The sequence below is a fragment of the Trifolium pratense genome, linkage group LG5, assembly GCF_020283565.1.
Source record: "Trifolium pratense cultivar HEN17-A07 linkage group LG5, ARS_RC_1.1, whole genome shotgun sequence".
NCBI classification, from domain to species: domain Eukaryota; kingdom Viridiplantae; phylum Streptophyta; class Magnoliopsida; order Fabales; family Fabaceae; genus Trifolium; species Trifolium pratense.
This window is the reverse complement of record NC_060063.1, coordinates 11,456,491-11,471,577: the sequence shown is the minus strand read 5'-3', so window position 1 is coordinate 11,471,577 and position 15,087 is coordinate 11,456,491.

Below are 15,087 nucleotides of genomic sequence, written 5' to 3'. Positions count from 1 at the left end.
ACCCGGTTGAACCCCGGTCCGACCAATTGAACCTTGAACCGGTAAGCTCACCGGTTCGATGTCCGGTCCGGTTCTGACAACCTTGGTTCCTATGATACATTTACTAAAATTAAGGAACATTGGATTGGAGCCTTCAGGGGTGGCGGTTAGGAACATTGTATTATATATGCAATAAAAGTGGAATTTCTAGCCATTTTGACATAAAAAAAGTTTTATGTTTTTTTATTTTTTGATAATTTTCTTATTTTTTTTCTATACTAGGTATATTAACTTTCAACTTTCTTAGTAATAAAAAACTTCTTTCAACTTTACCTCTCTTTAACTCTATAAATATTAAAATATTTCCATGGTCAACATACATTCAAATCCATTTAATACATTATAATTTTTTTTTAATTTCAGATACAATTTTTTTTTCTAAAATGCTTAATCTCACGAAAACAATTTCCACAAAAAATTCACGAATGACATTTTCTAATCATTAGACACACCAAATTGCTCCTTCCACTCTCTTATCTCAATGGGAAAAAGGTTTGGATAACAATACACATGATTTCCCATAAAAATAAACAATAAAAGTGGATAATATGGTAAGATGTTATCTATTTGCTGACAAAGTATGTTTTAGGTAGACAACTATGTCTGCTGCACAACAGAACAAAATAAACGTGGATAATGAGGTAGGAGCTTATTTAAACTCATGGGGTGATTGATTTTAGTGTTATTAGTACTTTAAAAATATAAAAAAAACTGTATACTAATTGTGATTCGTGATCTGTTTTGTGAATACCTTCTTCGTGATATATAGCATCATCCTTTTTTTTTGGGTACATTTCTGATATAAATATTTAATTTACAGAATTTTATATCATTTAACATTTATTTTTTGACAACGCGATAACACGTAAAATACACTACTATTTTGGTTCGACTTACACATGTTTTGAACTCGATTTCATAGATTTTGCAATGTTACGCTGGTACTTTGTGTCTATTTCAGGTACATGTTGATTAAAAGTCTTTGTGCGTCAAAGTGATTAAAAAGAGGGTGAAAAAGAAAGAAAAGAGAAAAAGAGTAAAATACATGTTCAGCCTACTCATGAGCCCAACAAGCCCAGCCCGTCATGGCATCATATATGAGATTTTTCCAAATCTGTCGCTAAATTGCTATCGTTTCTCAACCGTTTCAGACGCAATTTACTCACGCTCAGGACGATTCTGCGCCTATAAAAACACCAGAAGACGCAAAAATCAGGGTCCAAGCTTTTAGAGCCAGAAACCACTCATCGAGAAAAGGGACTATTGCTTATACCGAGCGATAATTGTAACCTTTATTTTCTACGTTTTGGATACTTTCTCCTGTTAATGCTATGGTGGACCACCTTCACAAGTGGTCCACCGTGGACAAAATATGAATTTTACGAAATTCACTGTTGGATTTATATGTATAATCATGCATAAATTTTTTAAAATTTTTTGAAAATCATTTGACATCTTATTGAGACCCATCAAGATTTACATTATTTAATAAACCGTTAATCTTGATGTGTCTCAATAACAATCCAAGAATTTTGTAAAATTCGTATTCGTTATAATGTTATTCATGACTGGTACCACTTCATCTACTTGATGAAGTAGTCTTAGAATTTACCTACTTTCAACCGCAATTTCCGGCAGCAATTTACATATTTGTATTAATTAATTCAAAGTACTCAATTCCCAGCACTATGTATTGTGATTCATGTCCTCTAATTCAAAGTTTTCTATTTTATTCAAAGCTCCAGGTTCTTTTTACTACTTTGCTTAGTTTGTTTACGTTACTTTATGCCTTCTACCTATTTTATGCGGTTTATTGGTTTTGGCTTCCTCGTTTGCTTACCTTGCTGTTTCACTAAAGCAGATGAATACCATAAACTCATATTTGTTTATTATATTTAGGAAAATGTTAAACAGTGTCCCCGGGGCACTAGTTAAGGATGCAAAAATAGTAATTTGGCATTGGAATTTGTACAGTCAACTTCTCAAAAGTTTAAAAAGTGTTATTTTCTTTTCAAAATTTTCTAATTTTGGTTTCCTTAACCAGTGCCCCAGGGGCACCGGTTAGCATGACTCTTATATTTATTATGTCCGAGTAGTTCAATTGATCCAAAACGAGAGGACCGTGTACCGATGGAACTGATATAAATTAGGCTTATTTAATTATGACGAGAACAACTTTATTGTTCTGAAAATTCTGTTTTTAAAACTAATAGTTCGCTGCGACAGCAGGAACATAGAAATACCGTTTACGCGTCGAAAGAGCTCTGTTTTTACTTTCATCATCATTATACCAGTTCTTCTTCTTTACCTATCAAATATATTTTTTGCAAAAAATATTTTAACAAATTCTACATATTTTTTACAAATTTTTTGTTGGGAAAAACAGGCATAAAGAAAATAAAAGAATATAAAAGAATGCAAGCACAACACAAGAATATAACATGGAAACTTCAAGACCGGAGAAAAAACCACGGCCATTGTCAAAACAAAAAGTCAGATATAAGCTTAAAGTGCTACTGACTGGTGCAATTATAAACAAAGAACTTAGATTCATTATATAACATTGATTCCCCCATTGCTTCACCATTATAAGCGTTGTGAGACTTCTTCAATATAATTTCTTTGACCTTTTTTTTTTTTCCATTAGCAATGTGGGACTTACATTGCAATCAACCTCAACAATCTCCACCTTGATTGTAATGGTCTTCAATCTTCATTGTCTACACCGACAATTATTATCTTCTGCTTCCATTGTCTATACCGACAATCATTGTCTTCACCGACAATCCTAATTCTCATTGTCTATACCGACAAATTAAATTATCATACTCCACCATAAATAGTACACTCCACTTGGAACTAAACCATCCCAGGAATTTTCTTGACTTGAAACTAAACCATCCCAAGATTTTTCTTCACATAGAACCAAGCCATCGCAAGAAATTCATCTCGAAACCTTTCTGAAAATTTATGGTGCAACTTCCATGTTGGCTTTCTCCGGAAGTTCAACAACCATCTAGATAACCGCGTACCTTGCATCAATGCCAACCAGTGCCCGCACACTATCATCACACACCTTTCATCCATGTCAACCGATGCCCATGTGACACTTGAACAAATTCAAACTGCTCTGAAACCACCTTCAGGCCATTGTTAGGTTCCAACAATTCCAGTTTAGTTACATCACCTAGTAAAATTTGTTTCACTAGTCCAACTAAACTCATGTCACTAACAAGTACCCACCCGAAGATCCACAACTTAACCAAAACATGAGAGTCATCACTAGTAACCGATGCATAACCAATAATAGTAGAACTATCTAACAAGTATCTACCTACTATCTATGCATAAAAGTTCAAGAAAATACCTCGCATCATGTTAAAAGAAACTCACTCATACCTTGAACCTTACAAGCTTTCCCGTCAACAAGATGAACAACTCCACCTTCAACTAGCTCTAGGGATTCAAAAATATTTCTTCTTCAAACACATGTGATAGGAGCTTCCAAAGTCCATGACTCAACACTCCACCGATTCCCAACTTCCACTAGCACCTCCACATCATAATAAGTTGTTGTTTCAGACGTAACCCGAGTATTCTTATCACCGCCTCTCCAGACTGATGTTGAGTATTATTACCACCGCATCTCCAGGCTGACCTTGTGTAACCCAGATTGCATCACCACATCCTTGACTTGATTTTCCACAAGCCAAACATCAGTTTTCTCTAGCCTAAACTTCACAGCGGAACTCCCTCTCCCTGAATCAAACCAAGAGCTCTGATACCAGTTGTTGGGGAGTCCGGGGGAGCTCGGGAGAAACAATGGGCCAATGCTCCAAGACCACACAAGAGAGGGAGACGCCACATCCCAACCCAAAACCTTAAGATGTTAAGTTAATGGGTCACCTCTCTTATAAATCCAACATTCTTCCCACACATAGTCGATGTAAGACTTAAACACTCATACTTGAAACCCAACACTTTTGATTCATTACAACTTTTTACAACAATTTTTTTTTCGTTACATTCATCTGCTTCTGTTTCCCATCAATGGTGGTAGTGGTTTTTATTTGTGATTAGAAACATATACGTAAAAAAAAATGTAAGTTTTTTTTTGTTTAAATATTTGGATTCCGAAAAAAATATAATTTTTTTTATTAAAATTTATTGATTCTTTTAAAAATTTTCTAATATACAAAAGTTTCCTAATATATAAAGTATTATGAAATCTTGATTGTAAAAAGTTTTTTGAAAAAAATCTCTCAAAATCCATTCAAATCATGTGTTAAAAATCTTGATTGTAAAAAAGTCTTTAAAATCTCACAAAATCAATATAGTCCAACAAAATCTCATAAAATCAGCAAGACTTTTTTTGACAAAATTGTCTCATAAAATCTCAATCCAATACACCCCCTTATATAATTCTTAAATAGTTCTCCTACTACTTCTATAAATCCTAATCCACAAACAAATGAAAACACTCTACAATGTCACATCAACCACTTATATCCAATTAAATTACTCTACAATACTACATATTTTCTACTTACATAATTATCATCTCTATATACTTTTCATATATGCCTACATTTATATATTTTTATAATGTTTATATACCAATGACTTTTTAATATAACCCACTCAAAGCTTTTAATCAACATTCAAGCTGCATCATGTAATCATGACCATTCTCCTTTTCATATACCACTCATACGTTCTTCTTTTTCATATGCACATTGGACATAGATGCTTCACAGTACTATAAATATGTGAAGAGCAATTTTGTTCTTCTTTGTGTGTTTACAATCACTTCTATGTTCTTAAAATAAATTTGTATGTTGTTTAAATCGCTCTTACAAAACAAACGTTGAAGGTTTTATTGGTACCTAAACTAAGTCGGAGAGAAGGACATATATATCTCAACGTAATGACTAATGAACTTAAGTTTATGATATTATATTCGATATAAATTATGTAAATTATTTTGTTATTATTTTGTGCATAACTTTAATTTTTGTCCGATCTTTATATATTTCATGCTAATAACCTTTTGTTTGATCTTTATCTGTATAAGGTACGGTGTTGGTCGATTGACGAACTAGTTGTTGATGGTTTTAGTATGCAAATTCATTGTGACGCTTTTTTGGTTGATTTTACACATTCTCTAATCAAAAAATTGACTTCAAGCGATATTAGTTCTGGCTATATGGTAAATATATAACTAATTTCATTTTTTAAGTTATTTTATATTTTATTGTTTTTTTTTTTATTGTAACTAAGTCCATTTGTTTGGGTTAACATTAGTACTCCCTCCGTCCATTTATTTTATTGCTTTTTCTTTGTATTTGGTCCAAATTTTTAACCAAATACATCAAGTTTCTTCGACTCATTTTTGCTTATAATATGTGACAGATGGAGTATGTTTTCATATGTTTTCTATCAATGGGTTTGACGATTTTGAAATGTCGAAAACTCTATCAAAAATTAATTTGGTTTAAGACTCTAAAGATTGTATGGGAGTATCTTCTTAAATTTAATTTATATCTTAATTTTCACTTCAAAGACTCATTGTGGGGACTCTAATACAATTAGTGTACATGCTCTTGGAAGATTAATGTCATATTTTATTTGTTGCATAAAACCAGACTTTTAGCATTGTACTACTATGCGATTTAGATTCCATTAATACTTCGTGATAGAATGCAAAGAATATTACAATTTATCAGCAAAAATGCATTTGAATCAAACAAAAAAAATTAAGAATATGCAAACGGTGCTTCAGATCAAGAAACAAAAACAAAAGTTTCAAGTAAAATATTCTTTTAAAATATTAAATACATTTTAAGTTTATATTACAATTTTTTTTCTTAACTTGGTATATAAAGTTTGATTTTAAATTTTTTACTTAATTTCCTATTATTTTATAATGTTCTTTATATTTAAAAACTATTAAGCAATATTTATGCTTAATAGTTGATTTGTTTGTTTGGCTTTTGATTATAAAGTTCGAAGAACTTAATGAATCATGTATGTTCTCAGATTTTACTTCTAGATTCCTTCCCCTTATGTTATTTATTTAAACTTTATTTTTCCAAATAAATTTTGTATAGAGTCATATTATTATTATTATTATTATTATTATTATTATTATGGTTACATTATAAAACAAAGAATAAATTATTATTATTATTATTATTATTATTATTATTATTATTTTGATAATATTGATTATTTTAATTATTAATTTACTGTTTATATTTTTGACGTTATATTATAAAACAAAGAATAACACCCGTGCGATGTGCATCACAGGGGTAATGGTCTAGTTATGTTTGTAACATATAATATCATCCAATAAGTTAATTAGGTTATATGTGAGAGGCGGGCAATAAATTTATTTTATTTTTGGTTTTAAAGGAGGAGTGACTTTTTTTTTGTCAAGTATTTTAGTGGTTAGATTCACACATTTAAGTGTAGAAAGTGTAACACCCAAACCCATTATTTATATATTTCTATCTTAGTAAAATCTTTTTCAAAATACGCAACGGAAAATCACATTTAATTTATTGAATATCGGTTCGAGTATTACACTCCTCTATCAAAATAATACTAATGTAATTAATTAGTAAAAACAGTGTTTATACAAATCTTTGAATCAAATAATGTATTTATTGATTATACAAACAACCTAGACAATAGACTTTATATACAATATAAAACCCTTTCCCGTGTCACAATCAGAGCGGAGCTTCACCGACGACTCGACATCGAATACCACAAAACATGTAAATCTGGACCCCCAACGGTCCAGCACATAACACATAAAAGAGAGTTAGACAACACACTCAAAATATACAAGTGTAAATAAATGGTACTTAAACACTTCTTCATAAAACATGCATAATCATACATTATACACATACATCATCATCATTCATGCATATTCATATATCCAGCATATACTTCATTTATCACATAATCAATCATCCACGAAATACACCAAACATATAGTTTCACGTCGTCTCGGACAATACCAAAACATCAACAAATATCACATAACTCAATTACAAATAGGAATATACATAAAGTTCCTAATGTAATCTAACACCACAAATACATTGTTCAGATTATGGTCATGACGGACCCTGCGTTGTTCATTTTATAGTCATGACGGACTCTGCTCCTCACATACGGATTAACAATCAACATTTACCAAGTATGTGTCAAACATAATTTATCATAAAATGCACACATAATCCCTAATGCAATCTAATGCTTCACATTCATGCTATGTCATCCTAGACATTTCTAATGCATGTGGTACCATCTTCTTTATTAGAGTATCTCACCTCTAATATCCTTCTTTATCGGATAAATATAATCCGATATCCTTCTTTATTGGAATATCCAATATCACATATATTCATGAATGCATGTATGTATTTCATGAATTCACTCACAATCATTTTAATTAGCATTAAGCTCTTCATTTACTAATGTGGAATACTATCCAACATTACTTCTTTATTAAGATAACACTATACCTTAATATTCTTCTTTATTAGAATAATATAATTCTAATATCCTTCTTTATTAAGTTGATTAACTCCTTAATATACTTCTTTGACATTTAAACAAACATCATCAACACAATCAACAACAATTATATTCCATACATATAATCAACAATTCATCACAATACAATTAATCATGGTTATAAACAATCAGTAGCATTTAAAACCATCAAACAACAGTTCAGGTAATACCCCTACTAACACAGAGTACCCCTACTATACTAGAGGACCCCTACTACATATGCAGTTCAGGTAATACCCCTACTAACACATAGAATCCCTACTATCATGCAAGAACCCCTACTAGCACATAGAACCCCTACTATCATGCAAGGACCCCTACTAGCACATAGAACCCCTACTATCACGCAAGAACCCTTACTAGCACATAGAACCCCTACTATCATGCAAGAACCCCTACTAGCACATAGAATCCCTACTATCATGCAGATGACTCCTACTAACACAGAGGAAAGAAATCTACTAAAAAAAAATCCAAGTTTGATGTTCTAAATCCCAAATAAGTTTGTTTTCAAGTGTAACAAACATGTGTAAACACAAAAGGACGGTTCATTTCATAGATCTACATCATAAACATCGAAAAAGTAAGAATTGAACACTTTTACTCAAAACTCTCAAGAACACAAAGTTCTTGAGTTTAATCATCCATAAACTTTGTTTTTATCCAATAAATTCGTTCATACATCATGATAAAAGCATGTTAAACATGTTATGAACCTTGGAATCGATTTCCATTAAGAAAATCCATTCAAACTAAAACGAAAATGGGGTGGAGGAAGTTCGGGTGAGGAGAAATCGACATTCTCCCCTTCCTCGAGTCACCCACGAATATGAAATCTACTCTCTTACCTGGATTCGAAGAAAACACGACGAAGATCTCGAATCTCTAGCTTTCCCCTTGCCCTAGCTCCTCAAGCTCTCTCTTCTTCCTCTCAAGAACACAAAAGAAACATGAGAAATGAATTCTCTCTTCCCTCACTATGCCCATATGGGCGCTCCACACACACACAAGGCCCATTGGGCCTCAAGCCCAATTGGCTTGGCCCAATAACGCGTTAACTCACTTTACTCGCTTAATAACTAAAGTACTCGATAAATAACCCTAGTTATTAACTTAATTAAAATGCCACGTTAAATAAAATATTTTAACACATAAAAAAATAATAATACGAAAATTGGGTCGTTACAAATCTCCCCCACTTAGAAGATTTTCGCCCTCGAAAATTACGCGACTAACAACTCCGGATAACTCCTGTATCCGACCCTCCAACGAAACGCTCAAAACGCTACACATTACCAAGTATGACAAAATTAGTTTATCCCATCCAACACAATTTTTGTCCATTTATCAACAAGAGATCAAGGACGGCCAGTTCCTCAATTTGTCGATAGATAGTCAACAATCATGATATCGGCATAAACCATTCTTATCAAACCGCTAAAACGTCAACTTCGCACGAAACATCCACAGACTCACATTCTACGGTACTCACAACTCTGCCCCAAAACAGGTACAACCAATCGAACACTCTCCGAAAGATACTTCCGTGGAATACTTCCACAACTCCATAATTCTCATAAATCTTTGATTCCCTCATGAATCACTTAACTGTGCTACACCACTTATTCATATTCGAATCTTATTCCAACTTATCACTCGATATTTCAATTCCAACAATCACTTGATGACCAACATTCTCAAACTTCATTGACACATGCTAAAAACTACTGTCTCCAACCGTCAAATTCCTTTCTCACATTGAGTCGAATCCAATACGACTACTCTGTTCCCAAGTAATCTCTCAACCAATATTTGCATTCCTTAACGCAAACATTTTCCAATACCACTTCTCTTTAATCCCTTAGCAAATTGCTACTTCAAAATTAGGCTACCGCCTAAAATTGGTTCTCCAAACAATCATAACCTCTATCTCGTTGATTCCAAACGACATCTTCAATTCGCCCATAATCCATCTATCGATGTTCCTCATCATCTTGCATTGCAACAAGCATAATCTTCTCCGTTTATTCACTCATCGAATTCTTATTCACCTCCGACCTCTACCAATCATCATCTCTCTATGGACAGCTATCTTTAAACTCTCCCTTAGTACGTTCGATACCAAAATCAAACTCTTGAATTTAATCTACAAAGCTCCAAATATTCGTCATACAATCTAATTCTATCCATTAAATTTTAATCAACCTTTGTCTTAGTATTCTTACTCATGACTCCTTGTCTAATCCCAATATGACATCTCTAGAAAATTTCCAAAATTCTCGTCCAAATACATTTTAAGTTATGCACCAAGTCACTACCGTTCTATCATCCATGATGAAACAATTTAAAATCCTTTACTTCATTGTCACCGATTGTGACCATACCACATCAACATCCACGATGCATCTAACAAAACTAGTCTCTACCGACTCTTCCATTCCATGGATCCAAATTCCTTAGCAAATACTTACTCACTCTTATCTTTTGGGCACTACAAAATGCTCTCTGACACTTACTTTAGGCATAGCCTTCAACTCCTTACTATATGTGCTAAAACACGACATCTACTCACATGTGCGATAATCCTTTTCGCAAATTCTCACTTAACACAAGTCACTTCCAACGATTCAACAAGCATACCAATCCTATTATGATATTTCTCAATTCCATTCTCATCTACTTTAAAACTTACTTCCCTTCCTTGATTAATTAACACCAACGGTTCACTAATCTTCACATCTCTTTCTCTAAGCTTCTCAAATCTCTTCTGAAAATCACTTCACACACTAGACTTAGAACTCCAAATTGTTCAACCAATTCAACATACTACCATATGCACGACTCACATAAAGCTTCTTACTCAAGAATCCGGTACAACATCCGATCCACTTGGATGACAACTTACTTCAAAATCATCACCTCCTCAAAATCTTAATCACTCCCTCTTCTTCATATTCGACTCATTTTGATCAAACAGATACTTCAACTTTGGTCCACAAAACACGCCTCCATACTTTTAGTGCAACACACGATTTCCAATCATTCCGAATACTCTTCATCTCACTTAACCAATCTCACTAACGCCCCACGGCGAAACACTTGGTCTGACAACTTCCCTTCTAGTAGTTTCTCACAACTTGTTGCGCCCATTCATTCCACTTCGAACAACGTCGCCAATTCCTGAATATTCCGCTTCGAGAACATCTCTACTCATCCAATCTTCTCACGTTCGAAACATCTCGGAGGGATATAACCTTCTCCCCCACTTATCTCAAACTCACTCCTACTCTTCCACTAGAACTTCCGGTGCTCACACCTAACTGTTCTATCGTCTCTAAACACATTCTTCCCAAAAGAAGAAACTAGTATCGACATCGTTTACACGCATGTCGCATACAGGGGACAAAACCTAACCCACGATACCTAAACACTTACACAAAATCATGCAGGCATCCAAGTAACCTATACTTCCCTCACTTTTCAAAGTTAGGAAATCAAACAACACAAGAAAATGAATATTGCATAGCAACAATTCATATTCACATTTATTCTAGTCTTAACAAACACAAGAAAACAAGAATCTCACATCTAATCAACTTAGAACAAGACATCAACAAAATAAATTCCTTGTCTGGCTCCCTCGCTTAGCAAAAGCTAGCGAGCTCCCGGCGAGACAAGTCAAAAACATTCACAGGATTTAGCAAGACTTAGCGAGACTCAGCGAGATTCATTCTTCGCCTAGCGAGCACATCCAAAAATCTGGGTGCTCTGCTACGGTTTTGAACTTACGCTCACTAAACTCTCGTTTTCTCGACTCACTAATCCACAAAATCCACAACATCAAGCATATAACATCATTATATACTTGAAAGTACAATTAGAATTATGCATCAACAATCAAAACATAGAATCGTGAGACCTTCACGTTTTTACTCATAAAATTTATAGTAATTCAAGTTCCTAGTATTAGTCTAGTACATGTTATAAACAAAACATATATCAACCACATACTAGAATACACTAACATCCTATTCTTCTCACTATTTTGAAAATTTAATTTTCACTTACCCAAAAGAAAATAACTCTATATTTTCACCAAAATCTTCAAGAAATAATATTAGTTTTTAAAATTATTTCAAATCATTACCACATGCAGTTTTATATCATGCCGGATCGTCACATGCAGTTTTACATCATGCCGGATCATCACATGCAGTTTTATATCATGCCGGATCATCACATGCAGTTTTATATCATGCCGGATCATCAACAATTAGCAATAAGCATCAATCCATCAAGTTTAAACTACAAAATGGTTAAACTCTACGCATATACAACTATTATAAACATAGGAGTATAGCACTCACACCATTACTCAACAAAAGAATGGATCGATTAATCCAATTCACACCACTCATAGTTCCTAAATGAACAACATAAGTGATTTCACAAAACAAACACAACAAAATTGTTAGACAAACACGACTGACACACAATACTCACTTGGTCTGACTGCACAGACCTGCTCTAATCGACACATAACCCACACAGTCCGAAGACAACGGGGCTCTGATACCAATTGTAACACCCAAACCCATTATTTATATATTTCTATCTTAGTAAAATCTTTTTCAAAATACGCAACGGAAAATCACATTTAATTTATTGAATATCGGTTCGAGTATTACACTCCTCTATCAAAATAATACTAATGTAATTAATTAGTAAAAACAGTGTTTATACAAATCTTTGAATCAAATAATGTATTTATTGATTATACAAACAACCTAGACAATAGACTTTATATACAATATAAAACCCTTTCCCGTGTCACAATCAGAGCGGAGCTTCACCGACGACTCGACATCGAATACCACAAAACATGTAAATCTGGACCCCCAACGGTCCAGCACATAACACATAAAAGAGAGTTAGACAACACACTCAAAATATACAAGTGTAAATAAATGGTACTTAAACACTTCTTCATAAAACATGCATAATCATACATTATACACATACATCATCATCATTCATGCATATTCATATATCCAGCATATACTTCATTTATCACATAATCAATCATCCACGAAATACACCAAATATATAGTTTCACGTCGTCTCGGACAATACCAAAACATCAACAAATATCACATAACTCAATTACAAATAGGAATATACATAAAGTTCCTAATGTAATCTAACACCACAAATACATTGTTCAGATTATGGTCATGACGGACCCTGCGTTGTTCATTTTATAGTCATGACGGACTCTGCTCCTCACATACGGATTAACAATCAACATTTACCAAGTATGTGTCAAACATCATTTATCATAAAATGCACACATAATCCCTAATGCAATCTAATGCTTCACATTCATGCTATGTCATCCTAGACATTTCTAATGCATGTGGTACCATCTTCTTTATTAGAGTATCTCACCTCTAATATCCTTCTTTATCGGATAAATATAATCCGATATCCTTCTTTATTGGAATATCCAATATCACATATATTCATGAATGCATGTATGTATTTCATGAATTCACTCACAATCATTTTAATTAGCATTAAGCTCTTCATTTACTAATGTGGAATACTATCCAACATTACTTCTTTATTAAGATAACACTATACCTTAATATTCTTCTTTATTAGAATAATATAATTCTAATATCCTTCTTTATTAAGTTGATTAACTCCTTAATATACTTCTTTGACATTTAAACAAACATCATCAACACAATCAACAACAATTATATTCCATACATATAATCAACAATTCATCACAATACAATTAATCATGGTTATAAACAATCAGTAGCATTTAAAACCATCAAACAACAGTTCAGGTAATACCCCTACTAACACAGAGTACCCCTACTATACTAGAGGACCCCTACTACATATGCAGTTCAGGTAATACCCCTACTAACACATAAAATCCCTACTATCATGCAAGAACCCCTACTAGCACATAGAACCCCTACTATCATGCAAGGACCCCTACTAGCACATAGAACCCCTACTATCACGCAAGAACCCTTACTAGCACATAGAACCCCTACTATCATGCAAGAACCCCTACTAGCACATAGAATCCCTACTATCATGCAGATGACTCCTGCTAACACAGAGGAAAGAAATCTACTCAAAAAAATCCAAGTTTGATGTTCTAAATCCCAAATAAGTTTGTTTTCAAGTGTAACAAACATGTGTAAACACAAAAGGACGGTTCATTTCATAGATCTACATCATAAACATCGAAAAAGTAAGAATTGAACACTTTTACTCAAAACTCTCAAGAACACAAAGTTCTTGAGTTTAATCATCCATAAACTTTGTTTTTATCCAATAAATTCGTTCATACATCATGATAAAAGCATGTTAAACATGTTATGAACCTTGGAATCGATTTCCATTAAGAAAATCCATTCAAACTAAAACGAAAATGGGGTGGAGGAAGTTCGGGTGAGGAGAAATCGACATTCTCCCCTTCCTCGAGTCACCCACGAATATGAAATCTACTCTCTTACCTGGATTCGAAGAAAACACGACGAAGATCTCGAATCTCTAGCTTTCCCCTTGCCCTAGCTCCTCAAGCTCTCTCTTCTTCCTCTCAAGAACACAAAAGAAACATGAGAAATGAATTCTCTCTTCCCTCACTATGCCCATATGGGCGCTCCACACACACACAAGGCCCATTGGGCCTCAAGCCCAATTGGCTTGGCCCAATAACGCGTTAACTCACTTTACTCGCTTAATAACTAAAGTACTCGATAAATAACCCTAGTTATTAACTTAATTAAAATGCCACGTTAAATAAAATATTTTAACACATAAAAAAATAATAATACGAAAATTGGGTCGTTACAGAAAGTCTAGGGTTCGAACTCTAACCCCTACAAATAAAGTCTCAGCCTGTCAGGTAGTTACCAACTGATATACACTTACATTAGGAGAGAGTGATAATTTAATATTCTCTTCGATCATTTTTATAAGGAACAGTTTAAAAAAATACACAGATCAAGAAAATACATTGTACATAGATATTTTTATTTAATACTCTTATAAATTTAAATTTATTCCATGTATACCTTTATTTAATTACTCTTAATTCAACTAACTTATTTTTAAATTTTCTCTCATAATAAATAAGAGCATAGGTGAAATTAAACACCTAAAACATTTGAAAATTGGTCAAAATTTCTTATAAAAAGTACCAAATTTTTATCCCTAGAATGTTTTTTATAAAAAAGACGGGAGAGAGCATTACATTTAATGATTTTTTATAAGCAAAAGATGAATTATTAGGTTTACAAAATCTACTTTGCCATTACAACTCAAAGAACTCAGATGTCATTGAAGCAAGTGAAAAGATTATTAAATGAAAAGAGGAGTTACATCCTATTTTGAGGCAACTAACTATCATATATATCATGTTGT